This window comes from Atractosteus spatula, chromosome 9 (assembly GCF_055471065.1).
Source record: "Atractosteus spatula isolate fAtrSpa1 chromosome 9, fAtrSpa1.hap1, whole genome shotgun sequence".
Classification (NCBI taxonomy): Eukaryota; Metazoa; Chordata; class Actinopteri; order Semionotiformes; family Lepisosteidae; genus Atractosteus; species Atractosteus spatula.
Genome location: NC_142714.1, coordinates 15110918 through 15133230, shown reverse-complemented (window position 1 = coordinate 15133230; position 22313 = coordinate 15110918).

Genomic DNA, 22313 nt, shown 5'->3' with positions numbered 1-22313 from the left:
CTACTTACTTTTGACAGGGTTCATAGACACAACGCACCCACTCATATCATACTGAACTGGTTTAATTGGTTAGCAATGTGTAATAACAAGTACTTTTGGTATGTGTAAGAAATAGGAATGTAGAGATTACTTTTAAAAAGCAAGAATTTAAAATATTTTACATTTCATATGCATTGAAGTCTGAGATATTCACTTTTAGGAAATCATATACTATAAAACCATAAATCCCATGCTATGATGTAAAATTCATTATTTATTTCCGATGTCAACCAGTCAGACCTATGGTTTATATTATTTCTTACCTATTTCCAGAATGAAAGAGTTCTAAACTAAGCTAATTTTAAAAATCCTCATACAAAAAACGGAACACACAAATATAAATATGTTAATTTATTATAACAGACTAATATTCATATTAATCTGTATTTTATTTCAATAGTAAACCATTAAAATTGCTTCTCATTAATTATAAGGATGTAAAAAGTGTAAACAAAATGTTAATTGTGCTGTGGATTCATCAGTATTTGTCAAACACTTTGCAAATGCCATTTACATTTTGAACTGTACCTAATTAAGTCTTTCTGATTGAAGGCAGTGGTGATTATTCAGTGCACAACCCCTTCTAATCATTAATGTATCCTCAAAGAATAAATGTGTGAACCCCCCCACCCCCACGGTCTGAGTTTTTGTGCCATAATTGTATGTCGTGCATTAAAAAATGCTTCTAGATGATTTAAACCAATTAATGAAACTGAGTACTGAAAGTGAAAATAAATCTGAAAACCTGTTTCCAAATTGAGCACAAATAAATGAATAATTAACAGGAGTTGCCTATAAAAATGGAAACTGGAAAAAAAGAAAGAAATTACGAAATGTGTATTGAGATGTTGTTCCACACTGAGCTGAATATGACTATTGTATGTAAATTTGTGAAAACACATACCCCGTAAATACAGAAAGCATGTATGGGAATATCTGCATCCCATAGGATTCACTGCTGAAGAAAAGTCAATGATAAGCAGAACATCCATTATATTAATTTGTTATTTCTTTTCCCTTGGGCAGCTGTAGGATTATCATATTTAGCACACCTCCCAAAATCCATTGTAAATATTTACAATTAATTTTCTCACTAGCTATGGAAAAACTGCTTTACATGAAGCTGGTGAAATTAAGTTGTTTGCAACACTACCATATTGTCAGTCTGTCTGAGATTTTTATGCTCCATGTTTCCCAGTTCAAGGGCTTATTTTTCTGTATAGTAGCATATTAATAACAACATAAAAGCTTTGCATCTTTTCACTTGGGTATTTTGTCTGCATGTTTTTTTCATCATTTCGGTGGAATTGAATGTAAAACTACTATAATTTAGAAAGTGTGCCTAACCAGAAATTTGAACAGCAAGAAAGCAAAGGCACAACAGCAAACAGTCAATTGGATTCGTATTAGAATAATCCTTTAATTACTTTATGGCAAGCATCTGTAACATATTAAGTAATTCTACACAGAATGCTAATACAGTAATGTTGACATTTATAAAGCTGTATAAAACCTTTAACCATTGCATTCTTGCTACTGTCCCATCATCATTTTTTCATATCAATATTAATACAATGTTTGTCTTAAGGATATTTGCTGCTTTGCAGAATACTGAAATGTATTGTGTTAAAGGAAATCCTATTAAATATTATTGGAATTTAGTGACATTTTTGTTCCTAGTCCTGATTTTTGGATCTTTCCATTTTGAAGCTGAAAAAAAGTGTTACTGGCTTTTTTTCAAGATTGATAATTGAACTGCAAGCGATTATTATTGATCTCCAATTAAAATGATTTTAAATTGACCCGTGGCATTTCAGTTATACAGTAAAATCACTGGGTGTAAAAGGAAGCTCTAATTATGTTGTGGAAAGGAAATGAAGAAAGTTTGATCCAGAATATGAAAGATCTCACACTGTTATACTTAACTGTGTGTTGAGGGGAGCCTGCTCTTCAGAAAATGATATGTTCAAGTAATTGGGGCTTTCTCAGTGTGATCTATCCATTTTTAATTGTATCACCATCTAAAGTGGTGTGCTGGTGGCTCAGTAGGCAGCCTCCATGACTAAAAATCACAGGGTCTTGCAAAGGAAATAACCTGTCCACAACACAGTACATCTTCAACACCCTGGTAGTGTAGAAATGTGCTGCACTGTTGGAAATGCCATAGATACGACATGAGACCTAGATTTGAATATGAAATATAAAAGATCCCAGGAAACTTGTCAAACAAAAGAAGAAGTGTTGACCCTGCTGGCCTGCTGGTCATAATTACTGCTCATAATTTCCCTGGCCAGTTCTCTCATGCAGACGGAAGCTCTTTGACAATCAGTGTGTGTGCTCTAGCAGCTACAGCATATAAGTAGCCTGCCTAAAACAAACTGAACTTGAAGCCACATTGTTAATCCAACATATCAAAATGAAGACTTGACAACATGCATGCAGGCTTGTATTTGCAATTCATAGCCGCTTCAGCATCTGAAGATTAAAGTCAGAAAAATCTCTTGGGATGCACAATCTTGGTGGTTGAGTTTAGCAACACTTTCCCTGCAAGAGGACACTTCTGGATAAGGCATCTTCCCTTTCTCGAAACACTGTGAAGCTTTGTCTTTCTTTGGAGTTTCCAGTTTCTCAAAAAGAAAATCAATTTGCATATTTATTGCAAAGACCTTTCAAAATATAAAACATACATCTAAACTGCTTATTTAGACATTTTGTTTTAAGTTTTGTGTGTAACAGGAAAGAAAAAAAAATCAAATAGCACTGTAGTGCCTTTCCTTTTTAATGCCATTTTCTTTTGAGGAAAAAGTAGATCAAGTTAAAAAATACAAAGGATGTCTATAACATAAAATATGCATTACCGAAGCTTCACCTCAGAAGAGCATTGGTACCTTTATAGACATTGATACACACACACACTCACATCTATACTGTATTCAAAAACATCCTATTTCAAACATTAAACTGATGGACCCATATAAATAAAAACGGGTTACTTCAAGAACGCTGATCTGTTTATTTTTGCCTTCTTGGTGCATCACGGATCACTGTCGCACCAAGAAACTTGTATAGCTGTTTCAGCAGGACCTTAAATGACTTGGAACTGACCTAAAAACTAACATAAAAAAGAGTGGCAACTCAGAAAAAGGTGGTTGACAGACTGTGACCAGCAGCACAATGCCTGGCATTGTCTCTGCCAACAAGCAGGCGTTCTTTGCATTGATCACCATTAAAATGAGTAGGTAGCTCCAGGAAGCCACTTGCTATTGAAATCTCTTCAAACACAGCAGGAAAATAGTTTTCACAGGCAAGCCGTCAGCATTGTAGTCCAAGGGCAAACGGCAGCCCTCCCAGACACCAAGGTCAATGGGGCTGTCTGTAGCTCATGGTGCCAATAGCAGAGGGCAGACGGAGCATCGGAGAAGTGTTTTGTGGTTATGTGCTACCTGATTTAATACAACACTTATTACAATTCAGATTTGTAATTGACAACAATAGGAAAAATCATCAACCCCAATATGATAATTTGCAGGTTTGTCTCATTTAACCATGACATTTTCTTAGTTTATAACTTTGTATCTAAAGCTGCAGTTAAAAGATGTTTCTACAGTATGGTCCAGTGTCAAAACTTTCACTGGCTTTGGATAAGAAGGCCTTTACTGGAAGATAACCACTGCCACCCCACCTAGGATTAGGTATAGTGAGGGCATTTTTGTCTTCTCTGTTGAATAGTGTGGTTATACAGCAATAAGTCTAGCTAAATTCATACTTGAGTTTGAGGTTCTTCACTGAAGTTTGAGCTTTGTAGCCCCAGGTAACAGCCTCTTTAAAAGGCACAATTCTCTTTTTCAATACTGGAGCCATTTTCTGCGGAACATGGACTTGAAACAGCAATGCAGAGAAAAAGAGGAAGGTATAGGAAAAAAGACTGATATGAGCCAGAGAACAGAGATCTCATATTTAGCTCATGCTCAAACTCACGGTAGACAATAAGTAAGATTCATTAGGCTATTTGTTACTCTCGTCTGCCAGGATCCAAAATGAAATGCTAAATGTTTCATGGGCTAAGAAAAGGGCAGAATTTGTCTTTGTATTGGCCACAGGAGAAAGGAAAGGGTTTCAGGCTCTCTACAAGGCAACTGATGGATGATAGGGGTGGGCGGTGCCATCTGAATGATGATGGCCTAATATCATCATCCTCCTGTCAGCTCTAATAGGCTTTTCCTTGCAGAAATAATTCATAAAGCCTCTACATTATGTGCAATCCCTGACAGTCTCATCCATCCAGCAACCCAGCAGGCTCAAAACTAATAAGAAAATATATGGTTCAAGAACTCTGAAAAATTAAACAGGTAGTTTATGAACAATTTGTTTCACAGGGATGTTTATTATATTTATTGAATATTGAACCTTTGATGTGTTTTCTCCCAGTGCAGACAACACCAGAGAAACGCTGACTTGCGGGTCTGTTTTTTCATTCTTGGAAAATCATATTTTATGCTTGGTAATGTATGCAATAAATAACTACCTTTTCTTGCCTTTTATGCATTTCATTTAATCCTCTACTCTCGACTGCTGCATACCAAACACAATGCATTAAAAGGGAAGGAATTCTTTATTTGTTTTTGGTACTTTATGTAGAGTATTAAAGTCACCCCAAGGGAAACGACTTGTTCTTGTGTCAGGTATGGGAGCAGAGGCTGTTCCTTCCCTTCGCTCCGAACAGCACTGAGCCAAAGGGTCAAGCCTTTATACCAGGAAAATCCCTTGAAGGCATGCAGCTTGTACACCGCAAACAAGTAAGCAGTAGATGTTATTTGTAGTAATATCTAAATTGTGACTTCTGGTCCCAAGTGGCCTACTCTGGGTTATTAACATAACTTGTAAAACCTTAAATAGGCCATTACAAGAGCTGCGGTGAAATCTTGTCTGACTGGTTTGTTTTTATCATATAGCCAGATTGCTTCCCCAGCTTTCCCAAACAGTCTTTTGTAAATGTTTAGCAGCTCATTTTGTAGAGAAAAAAAAAACATTTTTTTTTCAAAGCAATCACCTGCGATTGTTGGGACAATGCTATCACTCCTCGTTGCAAACTTTTTTTTTTACTTTAGTCAACAATGCTGAGAATAGGCTGCCAAAGACTGAGACCAATAAATGGAGTATTAAACACAGAATTCATTTGTTCCATGTGTTTGGTATTGGAATGGATTTTAAGTTTTAAGTAATTGTGAAAAAAATAGTTATATGTTCCGAATAAATTATTTATTCTTGCTACCCAGGAAATCATTTAACTTGTTTTAATTATTTTTTAGTATCTTGTTTTAGCAGGTAAGTCAAGTGAAAATAAATTCATTTCCAATGACAACCTGGAGACCCATTAAGACAGCAGGGCTTTTACTGGAGCAATTTGCTCAAGGGTACAACAGCAGCATCTCACCCTCAATTTGAGCCCATAACACTCCAGCTGGGAGTCCAGAGGCCTCAGCCACTACTCCACACTGCAGTTTTGAGAATGCATTTAGATGCATTACTGTTTACATTATATAACACATATTTAAAACAATGACCACTGGTTCCCAAATCTTTCCCTGGGTATCAGTTTTTATTTTTTCACTGTTTTTTTAGAATTTTTGAATAATTCTATTTGCATATTGAATTTTCTGCTAATAAAGACCAAATAAGTTCATTCTTGTTGACAGTACATGCCACTTAAAGAGGATTTATTTACAAGTTCTTGCTTTTGAGAAGCAGAAATAAAAATATTTAATTTTCAAATGTATGTTTTACTGATTTCATTATTCAGCTACATCTGAACCAATTCTTTTTAATTTAATTAGAAGTACCGTTTCCCATTTTTCCTATAAAGTTAGAATTATCTGTCAGTCTTATGTCATTGTACAGTTGATCACAAGACACTTAAAACAAAAATACCTTGCTATTATCTCAGTCCTTTAAATATGCATACAGCTATTTCTTGCTTTACATTAATCATGTGACTTGTACTACACATGCCATTACCCAAGATAACTGACTGAGTTAATAAAAGGAAATATATTAATTCAGAACCATAAAAAAACTTTCCAAGTCTTACAGAATCTGCTTTTTATAAGTAGACACCAGTCATATTGCATTATGGACAGAAAAGTCAGAAATAATAGTTTTCCTGTATTAGACAAATCACAATTTTTCTTTAACTGTGAAATATATACTTAAGTCCCATGTTGCTAATTGACAATGATATATCTAGCACAAATTTTAATATTAATTTGCATTTCTGTAATTTCTAGTTTTTTTCTTTTCACATAAGAAGTGGACATTAAATCTTGCAGCTTTGATATTGTTAAATTCTGCACAAAATAAACAGGAACAAGTACAACACACAGTTCTTGCACCAGACTTTATTTTTAACCAGTCTTCCACCTTGTTCTTTATCTCTCAGTTGCTAACAAGAAAGGATGTTTTGTTTACTATGTATCAAAATTCCAGTATAAATGCTTTTACTGCTTCAATTACAAATGTATCACATCAATTAACCTCAAATTACGATAAACACTCTGTCCATTGCCTGAAAGCACAACTGTTCATTCTGTTAAAGTAGAAATAAACTGTTAAATGAAAGAAATTGTAAAAAGACATCAGGCAGTAATCACAAAAAAATAGGATTCGTGTTTGTGTTAAGTCAAATTTTTATTGAAATATATCTATGTTACTGAATTTTTAAAATACTTCGTAAAGCACCAGACTGGGTATAAAATTGCTTTTGTGATCACCTGCAGTGTAATTGCATTGAAATAAAATTTACCCGTCTCTTAAAACAATGTTTTCAAGCAAAATGAAAAACACCTACTGTAGTATTGCAATTTCTAAGCATGTAATAAACAACTTCATCTCTATTTACAGGATTAAATAAGAAAGAAATCAAGATCTTCAGTACCACAAACAACTGTTGTACCAATACCTTTACATTCATTAATACAGACTATAATGCAAAGAATTTATTGTCAAATGTTCATTAAAATGTGAAGGGTTTTATAAATATGAATATTGGTTTCCTGTGCAGTATATTAATATTATTTTTGCATTTAAAGAATTCATTGCTCACATTATATCCTCTTCTAGATTGCAGGCAAGCTTAATTTATATTGCAGCACATTGATGTAACATTAGTCAATATCATTTTCCAGGATATTTTAATAAATGTACAGCACAAAGTGGTAAATACCATATATTGAGACCTCTCAAAAATGTAATTAAGATTAAAAATGATCCTGGACTACAAAAAGTAACTTAGGAGTGTATACTGTATAAATAATCAACATAATTAAAGTTATATGCAGTAACACTCATCTAGTAATTCTGCTGTCTACAGAAATACTACATAAAGGGCTGAGCCAGTTGGAGAGTTGACTGTTAAATGCAGCCATTGAACCTTTGAGAATATCTTTAACTAGAAGAAAACAAGTGCACTTTTCTGTCGGAAGCCAGGCATTGTTTGACTTGGTCATCAATGGAAAGACACAAACATTTATTTTTACGTCAGATACATAAAAGCAGGGCACACCCTGATATAATATTATTGAAGTTTATGTAAACACTTTTAACACAGATTGCCCCATGCATAATGCAAGTGTTGATAAACATGAGGGCTCTGAAAAGCAATATTGTGTGAGAGATATGGTGCTACGCTTAGTGATTTTCTTTCTGTACCTTGTGAACCTGTGATAGTGTAACAGAAAAGCAGAACAGACCTGTCTGTCATCAGTGGAGCTGGTAACATTTGTTCACCTACCAGGTTACAGAAAGAACTGAGTCAAGGCAGCTGGCAGGCACAGAGCAGGAAAGAAACTGCATCATGTCAACACCAGCCAGTCTTTGGAGGCCAAACAGCCAGTAACAAAGTGGCAAATGAAAGAGACATGTTAGGCTTGCCAATATCCTGTGTGTATCTGTGTGTGCAGGAGCGTGTGTGTTTGTGTGCATTGTATGTTTTTTTGTTAATTCTTCACAAATAGAACAATGGTACTGGATTCATCAAAGTAATTAGGTAGGTGATGACAATGGAGAAGCGAACTAAATGGAAAACAGGAAAACGTGTGGCAGGTGAAAATAAAGTTGCCTCAGCCAAGGTTAATGTACTACTAGCTAAAAAAACATTTACATTTAGAGACATTGCTAGTGTGAGCCTTTTCAGCTAAATAGAAGCCATTATGAGGAAAATACAATTGCACAGGTGTAGTCAACAAATTAACTCCACAACAACAGAACTGTTATGGTGGACAATGAACAGAAGGGGGATTATCTATAAATGATCAGATGAAAAACACATTTCTTTTAAGTTTTTTACCTGTGAATACAATGACTGTGGTATGTAGAGGAGGGACCACAATATTGAAGCATTACTAATTTAAAATATGCAGTGAGCATGTTCCATTTTGAAAGAATTTTCAAAATAATCAATTTCTCTTTCTTTTCTTTTTCAATTCAAAATCAACATGTGGATGAAAATGTTATTTGAAAAACCAGAAAATTATGAAAATGAATTTTGAAAGTGAGTTATATATATGTTTCTGTCCACTCTAATAAGGTCAAATCGAGAAGTATATATTAGTAAATACAAACGAGATGCCTTTTTCGTTTTGAATTACATTTTGTAAATGCCCAGCATTATTCATTATTTTAAATTAAAATATTCAACCTATTTTAGTGTGAGAAGTACACAATTCTGTACAAAATGTTAAATGGATCATATCTTTACAGTAATCGGAAACTCAGATGTTCAGATAAGCTTTGACAAGTCAAGCGATCAAGACGTGACATTTTCCATATGGTTCTCATGCAATCACAAATTGTGAAAGTACCCAGCATTCTTTTACTTCCTACAATGCTTGGCCTCAAAGCTAAACAAACTCTCTGTCTTCAGTTCGCCAACAGGTATGATGGGTTGAACTGCATGTGTAGAGTGATTTCTTCCAAATGTACCTCTCTCACTCTGTTCCTATAGCTTTAGGTTGCTAATAGAATTGTTTCCTGCATGCTTAAAATAATACAGTAAACTGAGAGTAAGGAATAACCTTTTGACTGAGTTTAATTATTTTCCCCCATGATTTTGTTTTACCCTTAGTAGCTTATGTTGTGTCTAGTATGAAGACAATTGCATTTGGGCAGGATTTGCAATCCAAAGTTGAAATAAGACTTTTGATTCTGTTTTAGAAGAATAACTAAACATCAAGATGAATAAAGATGAACAACATAGTTATTATTAAGGCATGAAGTCGAAGATTCTACAAAGCTTCATGTAAGATTAATTATTCAAATCATGTGAATGGGCTTTATTACTGTTTGGATCAGTGTTACGATACTGCTCTATACTGTAACTTGTTTTTCTAGTGATTTCATAGTTTTGCTACATGTACATGATAGTCCAGCTCAATGTTTAAAAATGTAAATATAACATATTAGACTTGATCAATGAATAAGACACATGTAATCATCTTCCAAGTTTTATCTCTTTCAGTTTTTCCTTCAAGGTTTTTTTTCTGCATTGTTATATTTCCTCTCTCTGGCTTTATTTATATTGCCTGCTTTTTACTCTATTTGATATGATTCAATTCATACATTTTGTATTTGTTTACCAATATGTAGAAGTATTCTCATTAAAACAAAATAATGACTGCATAATAATACATAAATAAGAAATTACATTTCATTACATAACCATTTCCCCCACAAAAATCCATATTTTTTCCTTTAAATGTCAAATTGTTTCCTTAAATGTAATTATTCAATGACTGACCACTAACTTAAACTGTTGCTTTTTCGTTAATGGTGGAATTTATATATGAAATTCAGTATAATTTATATGCTAAACGAGCGCTGGTATCCTTTCATGTCACTGAAACTAAAATCAGTTTCCTGGAAGACATTTTCTTGATAAATCCAAAAAGGCCTACAGATAGCAGTGTCTGATTTGAATGACCTTAAACACCTTATCTGAAACTTTGAAGCAGGAGGGTGATTGGCATGTCAATTTCCGATAATATCAATTGATATATTTTAATGCTCTTCGCTTCAGATTATAAGAAGCAAAGTCTGCTGAATACCAAAAAACATAAGCGTTTTGCTTCTTATAAGAAATATATAGAACCATTCAGTACTTGAAAAGGCCTAAGCTTGATTGTTTTACTTTGTAATTGATGTTCATCCCAACAAATAAAAGGTATGTTAGCATTTTGTGATAAAACTTTTATATTGTTTTTTAGCACAATGTTTATTAAGTATGTATAAGAAGTTTTAGGTCTCTGTGTTGTCTCAGACCTGTAGCTAATAGCTCCTCCCATCCACCAAAGTTCCCCCTTGGATGACAGTGTCCTGTGCAAATTAACAGACTCAGTGGTAAACTAGATTCCAATTTAGCAGGAGACAGTGTGCAAATTAGCCACAGTTTTTAATAAGCACAATGTTCTGGAAGCCAGAGAGCCACATTGTTCGAAATGTGGTTTCTTCGCAGGTGCAAATTTATTCTCCTAGGAATCGCTGTAAAATTCATTCTCCAGCAGAGATTCATCCTCATCTTAATCAGCCCTCAGCTTGAAAACTTTTCCCATTTCTTACACTTTCACGCTGTGAGTGCCGCTGTGAGTTGCTGGAAATGATTACTCATTTGTAAGCCTCGTTTGTAACATTTCCATTAAAAGTTGAGACACCCAACGGATTAAAACAGCACTTGATTTTTACAATTATGACTGCTGGACAAATGTGTTGGTCAGCCTGTCATGCCAATTTCCTGTTTACGTGTTTGTCAGATTCTCTTTCACTTACAGTATTTTACCATTTTTAACCATTGAATTTCTCATAAAAGTGTTACTTTTGGAGAATAAAGGGTGTAGACAATAAACAAAGATTAAGTTTAGGTATCCCTGACCACTTTCTTAATAAGATATAAATACAATTCTGAAATGTGTAACATGCAGATGTTTAACAGACAGGTTAATCCCATGTCTGCAACAAAATTATTTCTTAATAGAAAAACACAGGCAGCTGCTGCTTTTTTTTCTCTGTAGGATATTTGGTAAATGACACCAATATGTATTTTTAATGCATAATTTCTAAGAAACCCTTAAAACCACTTCTTCTTGTACAAGCAGGAACACATCTGCTCCTTTCTGGGCAATGAAGAAATTCAAGGCATAACATTTTATGAAACTTAAAATGTCAATAGAAATTAGTTCTATTATGAGATCATCTATATTCTCTTTCAGTCTTATCTGTTGAATTCTATGGTTTATAATTGCTCTTATCTTTTTGTAGCTTTACCTAATTAAAGGTAAGATTTCTGTTTACCCTAATCAAAACATGCCACAAAATAATGTTTTTGGCATTTGAAATTAGCTAGTGTTTTTATTTTAAAGTTTTAATACAGGATATGTTGTAATTGTAGGGTACTTTAAAGAAGAAATTGTAGTAGTTTATAATTGTTACATCGTATACTACCTACTATCCTAAAGATATTTAATAAATATCTAGAAATACTAACTACTCTGATTATTTTTCAGGCATGAAAAAAATATTTTTTGTGTAACAAACTCCTGTAAGAATAGGAGATGCTTGTTAACATATTTTCTGATTCGAGGTTAAGAATAAATTAAGTTTATTTATTAACATATTATGCTAATAACTGTCTTTGTATTATATTATTTGAAATATTCCATAATAAACTCTTGCAATAATATTTGAGCACTACTTATAAATAACTTTTAAAACAGAATATAGTCTTATGAAATCAGGATTGTTACCATAATGAATATCAAACATTGCAGTTAGAAGACTGCTACTGTACATCTTGGAAAATGCCATTAATCGTGCACTAATTTTTTTTTACTTGACAATTTGATTTTTTATGTGGGTATTTTTTGTGTAAATGCCAAAATTATGCATCCAAAGAAATCTGTCTAAAATAATGAGGCTGCTTTAATCATCTGCTGAGGCAGTTTTAGCTACTTTACATCTTATTTGCAGCAAAAAAGAGGGCTCTAATTATCGTTAAAAAGAGCAGAAAACAGTAAGCCTGCCTGCTGAACTAATTCTGATTCCTAACTAATGCTGATAGGAAGTGACAACTGAATGCATGTCACAATTCTGACAGTTCACCAGTCATGACAGAATATCCACATTTTCTTTGGCCAAAAATGAGCATGAAGAGGAAGTGAAAAATAGAAAATGTTTACCTTAATTTATAGAAGTGTATTACTGAAACACGGATAGTTGCTCAATTATGTCATCTACAGTTAGCAAAACAAACATTAAATGTTTTTTAAGTTGGGCATTGTTTATGCTTTTATCGATAAATGCAGTAGTATTTTGAATCAAAAATTACAGTATAGCAATATATATAAAATAGACATTCAGCTGTAAAAGTTAACTGTGAAAGCTAAATCACACCCAGATCCTGTCTTGCAGATTCAAGAATATTCAAATGATTCAAGAACTGGAAAAGAATCTAAGTCTCTACCCTGAAAATGAGATAAAAATCAAAATGCTTGGATAAAAAATACCCGATATAATGTTACACCCTGGCTAAACACTGAGCAACACCAACTAAACGTTAATGTTTGTTACTAATATATTGTGCTGTTTGTATACTACTGAATATAGATTTTAACAATGTACGGTATATGTAAAAAGTTTAGTATCCTGCACCTTAGGAATCTGCAAGAGAGGGGTGGAATAATAACAAACCACTTTAGCGGGACTAACTGAATATGAAACTGCACACCAGGAGGATGTGGCCTTTTGTTTCTCTCATTTTGTAATGTGTTTTTTTTTAATAACATTGAAGTTTCAACCCTTGCTAGGAAAAAGCAGCTTTCCTGTAAGGGTTGGACTATAGTAGTTAAATAATAACCCTTAAAAATATTTACGTAACTAACAATTGTGCATCTCAGGAGCTAAGCAAGGCAAAAAGCAACAACGTGCCCATGTACACATACATGTGTTTGTATATGCAGCTTTGTACTATGATATGTCCTATATGTCACATCCTACCCTTCCTTAGTTCTGCATTAGCTCCTAACACATTCCGGTATGGTATCGCATATCTGAGTGATACACATTGCAATAAGCTTCTTATATCTGTCAACTGTAATTTTTTGACAAACATGAGCCTTATGCATAGTGTCTGGATACACACATGAAAATATTCGTTCATATATCCAAATATCCAAATATACAGTATTTCCCATCTCTAATATCTGTATATGTATAAAAAGATATGCACATAGATCATATTTATATCCAGTTTGCAAACATTGAAGGAGAATAAATCCAGGCGAGTATAGCAATCCCATGGGACAATTCTGATGCGGATAATACTTTGGATAGAAAGGTAGGATTAATGCACATGACCAAGGCAATAAAAATCTGCAGACACTGGTTATTTCACAGAAACACGCACCTATCGGGTTGGTCTTTTTATGATTAAATATAAACAGGATTGAGAGGAGATAACTGTGCACAATTCTTGTGTTAATTTTATTTATACAAGGCAGTTAGTAAAGGGATCACAGGGGGGGATTATTGATGTCATGGTGAGAGAAATCACACCAGGAGTCTAACTCTGATCAGGCTGCTGCAGAAGTCATCTATCTTTTTGTTCATTTCCATTGACCCCTGCTATACACTCTTTCACTTAGGAGTATTTCCTCTTTGCCTCCATATTAAGTCATTCCAATTCACAGTAAAAGAATCAAACAGAACAATAGCCATCATTTTATATTGATGCCTAAACACAAGCCCATGTGTAAAAATAAATTAGTAAATTATTATATGTGAATGTTTATTATTCATAACAAAAAATCTATTATTAGCAATGTATTAATTAGACATGTGGAGCTAAATGGCTCATCAATGAGTGTGTGGAAAAAATAGCTAATTAATTTCTTCCAAAACACTCAGCAAGTGATTGGATTTTTTCTACTTTACAAAGCCTGCTAATTAATTAGTTGTGTTAATGGTCTACTCATTTATGAGGAATTTTAATTTGCTATCTTAATTAACAAATATGTAACAACTCAATCCATTCCTTTATTTATTTGCAAACTAGTCTGTAACAACCTCAAAATCAGGATTAACACATCTGTCGACCTTGAGAGGTAGGAAAGAACTTTGTACAAAATTTACAATTTTCTTATACGGAAGTTCTATTTAATATTCAACATAGATATACTTGGAAGAATGTAACCTTGTTGTTTAGAAGAAACCTGGTACATTTTAGTGTGGCATCACTACCAAACAGCAGAAATAAGAAAGAACTGATATAGGGTTGCTCCTACCATTACTCTGATGCAGTCTGACTCAACTGCTTGCAGAAGGAATTACCAGATCACTAGTAATATCCTTCTCAATCTTCTCAATCTTTTATTCACACTCCCTGACCCTCACACATTCTTCCATGACTGTAGCTTAACCTTGACATTGTTCAGGCCCCATTTCTCTGGGTGGAAGAGCTCAGTCATCACACTAATTTTACAAAATTTCATCAGATCAAAGGTGGCCAGCTGGGATGCCCACACGAGAGCAGATGGCTTCTTCAGTGCAATGGCATGAGACCCTTTAGGTTTTAACTCCTCCATGGACAGTCCATTGCAAAGACTACCTGTCCTTAAGGGATAGGACTGGCAACTGGTCTGGGTTGCAATGTCTCCTCTGTTTGAAACCTCACCATTTTTGTTATTTTTCACTAGCTGCTGCGAAGTGGAGAAGCACTGTAAAAGCAGTTGAGTTGAGAAAATCACATGCTTCATTTTCTAAATTATTACTAAATTTTAAAAAAGAAGTTCTGTCAACACTTCCAAACACTGGTTACAATGCAATAAGACTGTAGTTGTGGTCTTCATTATATGCAATTACAATATCCTGTGAGAAGAAAGTTTGCACTTACACCACTATTTTTCTTAATTCCATTAAACAACGATGGAGATTATTTTATTTTTTTCAGTTATGATACAGCTATGAGATTTTTACAGTGCTGATGAGAAAAAACTCAGCCTTACTTTATCACCATCCAATTTGTATTTGTGATCATCATTTTTGAGATATGATGTGATAATATGTCGACATTTTATTTTGTTGTATTTCTCAGCATACATTTGACAATATTTTAATTACAAAAAAGGTACTGTATGCAACATGTAATTTTTAGAGATCATAAGTATTGGGACACATTCACTACATGTACTGTACATTTCAAAGTGCAAAAATCAGTATTTGGCTGCACATTCCTTTGAGGAGATAACTGCATAAAGTCTGTGACACAATGAGCTCACTAAACTCTTTATGTAATCACTTGACATGCTTTGCTGAAGACATTTTGAGTTCATGGCTATTCTTGGGGTGTTCTAACTTCTCTGATTTCAGTAGTTCAGTCAAATTCATACATAATACTTTGCTGTTAACTTACCTGGGCAAGAAAATGACAGCCCTGGCCAAAGCTCATAGCCATCATAGCACCCCTCAGTTATGAGGAATGAATGAAGAAGCTAGAAGAGATACACACAGTTCTGTTCAGATATTGAGAATTTATGAGTAGGAGTTCGGAAATGTGATATTAGAATTTGACCTTCTGCTCAACTTGACCTCCTCTTCAACATTTGTTAAAACAACACTATTTCCTCAGCATGGTAAAATACATTCACAATCAGTTTCAAATCTGGAGATGACGTAGCCAGTCTATTTTCCATTTTTTGTCCAGATAAAGTCCTTATTTTCATTGGCCGTATGTTAGTCCATCATTGTCATGATGCATGGTATAGTGGCACCCCATAAGTATGGAAGAATTTATATCTACATTAGCAGATAAAATGTACCAGTAAACTTTGGAGTTTTTTCTGCTGCTGCTGGCATTAGTTACGTATGTGATAAAGATAAGTGATCCAGTTCCCAAGACGGTCATAACTGTCCAGGGCAGACCATAGTTTTCAAATGATGTGACAACTTTTCGAAGTGTCTGCAGTTCCTTTTCCCCCCACACTTTATCTTTTTATCAATTTAGTAAAAGTTTATCTTTGTTTTATCTGTCTATAAATCTCACCTGGCTCATCTTTCTACTTCAAAAACAAACCCTGGGCTCACTCTTCTTTATTTACTGATATAACAAATGATGATAGCAGCAGAATGAATTCTGATAGTTTCAGGAACATTTTGTTTGCTTATGCAGAAGAAAATGCTTCCATAAAAATTGAGCAGTGTTTCACCATGAAGGTCAAGGCAGCAACATTAACCACCAAGGTCACTGAGCCATTACCCTGTTACATTATGACTAACATTATTATGATTGTTCAGAAATTCCGATTAATCTACCAAACTAACACCAAAGAAATGGTGTCTAATTCAAATAATAAATACTTTCCTCTGAAAATTACAAGCCTAAAATATGTATCATAAAAACATCCTCTCATTTTCATGCTGTATGTTTTCTTATGAGCATTTTCTTTAAATACTGCACTGTGTTGCCGAACCAAACATGAAACCATCATTTGTGATGTAGTGGAAGGATGCCATGTGATGCACATTCAAAGTGTTGAATCTACCAGCTTTAATTATAACGACATTTTGTTTCTGGTTTGAGATGGTAGCATAAAAAGAGGAAAAGGAAAAAAACCTCTCAAAAGATTGTTTATGTAGAATATATAATTCACCTTTTTGACTTTGGCACTAAGAATTTATGCCAGGAAGTGCTATAAGGATTGTTCTCTTGAGAAATTAACTTTTTTGATTCTCAGGCACTGATGTTCCAGGAGCTGTAAATGCTGTCCAGACTGGGTGAATAAGGGAGTTGTTTTTTTTTGTCCCTGGTTGTGTCTTTTTATAATTCTTTGGCATTGAAAGACAAAGAAAAAACAGCCCCTTGAGACAAAATGCCAAGCTGAATCAACAAAGAGATGGCAATGTGTGTAAGCTGCTCTCCTTATTAGTAGTACTCATGGGCAAAGTACATGGATAACTGGGTCTGTTTTTGGATAGCTCCATCTTAAGTAGTCACATTCTGTACAGCTAATAGGATCATGTTGGAAGTAATCTTTGTAAGCCTGGTACAAAAAAGAATGTCCTGGCCTTCAACTTCTTCCTTTCAATGGGTAAACATGCGTTCTGAACTTTTCAGACTTTCCTGTGTGAGAAATATTAAAAAAGCCTTGACCGGGACAAGGTAAAAAAAAAGCAAACATGCATATGAGCAGTGACAGGACATGGGAAATAGTGTTGGGCACACTTTGGGCCATGTGGGCAAACAGTTCTTTAGCTGTACAAAGCACTCAAATGATCACTGATCTCCATGGCCATTTTATGTTGTCTGCATTCATGCAGAACAACCACCAACTGCAGCCATGCAAAAATAAAGCCAACTTAATGGTGCATGATTGCTCCTGAGATAGTCTCCAACACTGCTCCTGTTCACCTTGTCAGTCATTTTAGGGAGTCTTCTTTGGCATTGACAGTCGCGTAATAATGGTGTGCACAACAGCAATTCATATGTGCAAATCCCTCATGCTGATGCCGAAACTTGATAGGTCTTGCAGGAGTGAGCTCTAGTTTTAAATTACTTTCTACACCGGTAGATACTGTATACACAAAGCTATAAATCATAATGTATTTAAACCCTCTATAATATCTTTGATCTGTATTGTACACATCTACTATATAACTCTTACAGCTGCTACAGACAAAATATTGAAATGATGGCACACAAATGTTCTTATTGAACGGTACTGATACAGAAATATTATTTGAAGGTTAAACTGGTAAATGATTGCCTTAATGCATTCTCTAAATACTGCCTCATATTTCCTTTGCATTGACAAACACATAACTACAGTAGGTGTACAATATGTTTTATTACTTGACTACTGTATATCTGTGTCACAATTCATATCTGAACCTCCAAGCCATACTGTATTTCCTTTTCTTTATCTTTATTTTGCTTTAATCCTCTTTGTGTATGAAAGAAATGTTAGCAGGGGGAGCTGAGCCAGTGAATTACAACATGTTTTTAAGGCAATGTTTAATTTTTTTTCTTTTTATTAATTTGTTTTTGTTCTGCATTGATTAAATGTTTATTCCATAGACTGTATAGGTTTTAATAAAGCATTGGTGGTTAAGCTCATTGATGATATTTGTGGTGGGTGATACATTAGCAGAAAAGGATTCTCTCTACCGATATATTTTGGATAAAACATAGAAACATATCAAGAAAATTAAGCTATGTTTTGTAAAAATACATACTACTTTCTAATTTCCGTGACACTAAAACTGGCTTTTTCCTTAGAAGAACGTTCTCAGATTTGTGTAAGACAGAACAACCAATTGCTGTATTGTGTTTTAGAAAAGGAAATACATTGAAATATAAATTCATCATGCTATATATTTGACATGATTTAGAGTGTTTAAATAGAAGTTCAGGAGGAGGTCAATTCTTATCTTGCCCACTTCCGCTCTCCTACATATAAATATCTCGCCTCGTGAGTACCCTTTGTGTATTTTTTTCTCACACTCTATGTTTGCTCTTGCCTGAGACTGACTGTACCTTCCAGTTCTCCATCTCTGACAACCATCCTCTGTCATTCCTGTGCATCCCTCATACTCGTCACCTCCATCCTCCAGTTTCCGCTTTTGTTTGGCTCCCATCCCATCATGTCCTCATGCTTCCTGGCTTTCCGACCACCATTTGCCACTTCCAAGCTGGGAAGCTGGGAGTTGATTTTTTATACCACCTCAAACAAGCAGCTCTTCAGCCTTTACTTCTCCACTTGCCACGATTAACAAAAGGCTCTCCATTATTGTCCTGATGTCTGATCTTCTTTTAACTCCCCTCCACAGAGGTCTGGCACAAGCACACCCCCCTGCGACCGACTCCTGTTCCTCTCCTTTCACTCCTCTCCCCACCTTCACTTAATCAGCTCTAGGTCTGTTCTATCCATTCTTTTTCCAGGTGTCCAACCTAAGTTCACCCCAAACCTGTCTCTTTAGTTTTAGTCTCTCCCACTTCCCCAATTGTCCTTTCCTGCTGTCACTGTAGGAGCCCACCTGATTGCTCACTGTCTCTCTGCCCACTGCATGAGCACACAGCATCTATCTCCTCTGCTGGCATCAGAATGGCTACAGTGTCTATCCCCAATTCCCCCACCCCAAGCGTTTACACTCATAGATCATGTGGAGACCCTCGAAAGTGTACCAGGCTTCTACTTGCTTTCGAAGAGCATTGCTTTATTTTGGAGGTCAGTCTTGCCCTGGACTGCAAACAATCCATCCAGATTTATTCAGATGATGCAAATGGACCAGAGCATTCAACCTTGATTTTGCTATCAGCCTTATGAATCTTTTATTTTTATTCCTGTTACTCCCTTCTCGTATTTCAGTCAGACATTTCTTACAACCTACCATTCATCCAAGAGCTTCAGCACGTGGTTCCCACACTACCTCTGTATCAGACCGATCTCTGTACCGATAGCTTGTGGATCACTCTTATCTGGTTGGCATGGTATCTTCTGCAGCCAATCGGTGAATCTCAGTCTCTGCCATCAAACCCTAGGTTTGTGGTCCTCCGAAGCTTACCTCACAAATATATCTAAAATGATGCAATTAACCAAAAGCTTTTTGTTTCTTGGAGAAATCAGCAATCTTTCTTTGATCTCTTTTCAGGGTCCTCTCAACCTCATTTTTATGATCAAGCTATGCCAAATAAATTTGATCACATTAATTAGTGTTTGACTAAACTACTGATAGGAGAGTAGGAAAACTTTAAAACTAATTCTTTGTTTAAATTATGCATGCAGTCAATTAAGAAATGATTTTTTTATGCTTTTTATGTCTTTAATGTTAAACTCCAGGAGGCCTGGCTTTTGTCCAGAACAAAAACCCTCTCTGAGAGAATTAGGACTTGACGCAGCAGTGTTCCTTGAGTAAACAAAATAAACTTCTAGAAGGTCAGCCATCTTGGCCCATTAGCTACAACATGTAAGAGCTTTTGCTTGCAGTCTAATGGCAAAGTTATGCATGGTTTGGTCTCTATAGGAAATGAAACAACACAAGGTTTACAGTTTGTTCAAACATCAGATTTTAAAATTAACAGTACTACAGAACAAAAAATAAGAATAAAATGAAACTATGTAATTTATGTTACTTGTGCCCTGTAGATTTCATAAGAGTGTAATTTATAATAAATTAATTTATCAGCAGTTTACTTTATGGTTCCTGTAATTAAGACCAATTAAATTATCTGCTTTCTAACAATTCAATATTTAGAAAAAAATAAATCTATCAAGAAGCTCTAAAATAACCCCTTTTCTGCTGTAAAAGGAACACTATCTTTGTTTCACTATGTTATATACAGTACAGCATGAACAAGGATGGCATGGTTTTACAATTTTGTGTTAAATGTTTTTTTTCAGTACAGAATGTATACTTTTAATCTTGACAAACTCTTTCAGCAATTAGTCGACTCTTTTGACAAAGAAGAGGTTGAGTACTGTACTTAATTATTCTTAATTAAATTAGTAGGTTGTCTGGACCTAAACTATTGCATTTGGTTCTATAGGCTGAATGGAATGATCTAATGGACCCATCTATCACATTTCTGCTTTTGAAAGGCAAAATGTTGACAGCACAAGCAGATGTGTGTTTTGAGATCTAGCCATTGTGAGTAGGCACCTGCTCACCACCCTGGTGTCGCTAAGGAGTCTTCTACTCCAAGGTAGCTTTGAAAAAATCTATTGTTCCCTTATTATGTACACCCACCACCCAGCTTGCATACATACAAAAAACTTGTGTGTTGAGTTTGTTCATTGCATAATTCTTTTTGCTATTACTGGGAATTGTGTTTCTTCTTAAATTTTGATAAATGATTAAAAACAAAATGGTCAATTGCAAAGAATATTTTGAAAATTCTGCACATGCATTCTATATAGACCTAGTATGTATAAAGTTTGTGTGTGTGACACAATCACTATCACTCAAATAGAAGTCTGACTGTCAAAGCACATAACAGGCAGAAACCATTTTTTGACACCAGTCGTACAGTATCAATATTGTGATGGCTGAAAAGTCGCACTTCTCGAAATTTCCTTCAAGTGCAAAGACAATTGAAAATAGTAACATCACATTTCTGACACCTCAGTCAATTCAAGGAATTTCTTTCAGGAACAAATAAACCTAACTGACAAAACAAAGATGTGCTGTTAAAACATAACCATAGAAAAAATGTTTTTTTTCTTTATAATATAAAACTCAGTTTCCTTTGGTTGAGTGCTTCCTAAGGAAATTCCAAGCATTTTAGTGTCCTTGAGGAGTTATTGTTTTGTTATATTTTGAATGGCTATGGATTCAAAGGTTACATATATCTGGACACATTGACATACAATATGTATCTAAACAGACAGAAAGTACTACATTCAATATTCTGAATGTTTTTATATAAGTCACTTTCCTAAAGTAACTTCATTAGAATTCGCACCATATTCTTCATTTCCATTTAGCAGCTTTCCAGTTATTACTTTTCTAAAGCCTTGATTTTCTTATGGTATGCATCCAAGAAAATGGTCAGTTTCTACATTTTTATACATCACAAAACTAACATTTGCAATATATAGAAACATATATAAAAATAATAGAATGTGAGGAGAGTTTTACAAAGGAATACATTGCTATTACAATTTTGTTGTGTAAATTAGTTTCTGCTTTAATTTAGGTTCTTTTTGTTAAACTTTTATTCTCAAATTCACATCTGAATGTAACACTCACAGATGATTAAAAAGACATTGAAAATCAATTTCTACAATGGTTCATAATGAACCAGTTTACCCTTCAACTAGTTATTTTAATCTTATACAGGTATGTTTTAAATTAGTTTTATTGTATGGATTATGTTGCCTTACATCTGTATGTTATTCTCATAGACAAACTTTTGTTTTGAAGATATAGAATACATTAATTAAAAAGAAGTCTTATTTATAAATTCCATATATTATTTTTTTAGATTAATAGGGTAATCTGTAGGCTTTACAAGAAAATACATCTATAGTATTTGATGTGAAAATATTTGCTTTCAAGTGAATGTTTTGTAAGAACACCCACATGCAAGACAAACAAAAAATACTTATGAAGCTGTTCTAGTTGGTTTTTTTTTTAAGGAACTGGAGGAGATGCCTGAAGCACTAAAGCTTCTGTTTCAAGTGATACGGCAGCACTTTTTCCAAGTAGTTACTTATTTTGACATTTAATTTTGCCCTGCC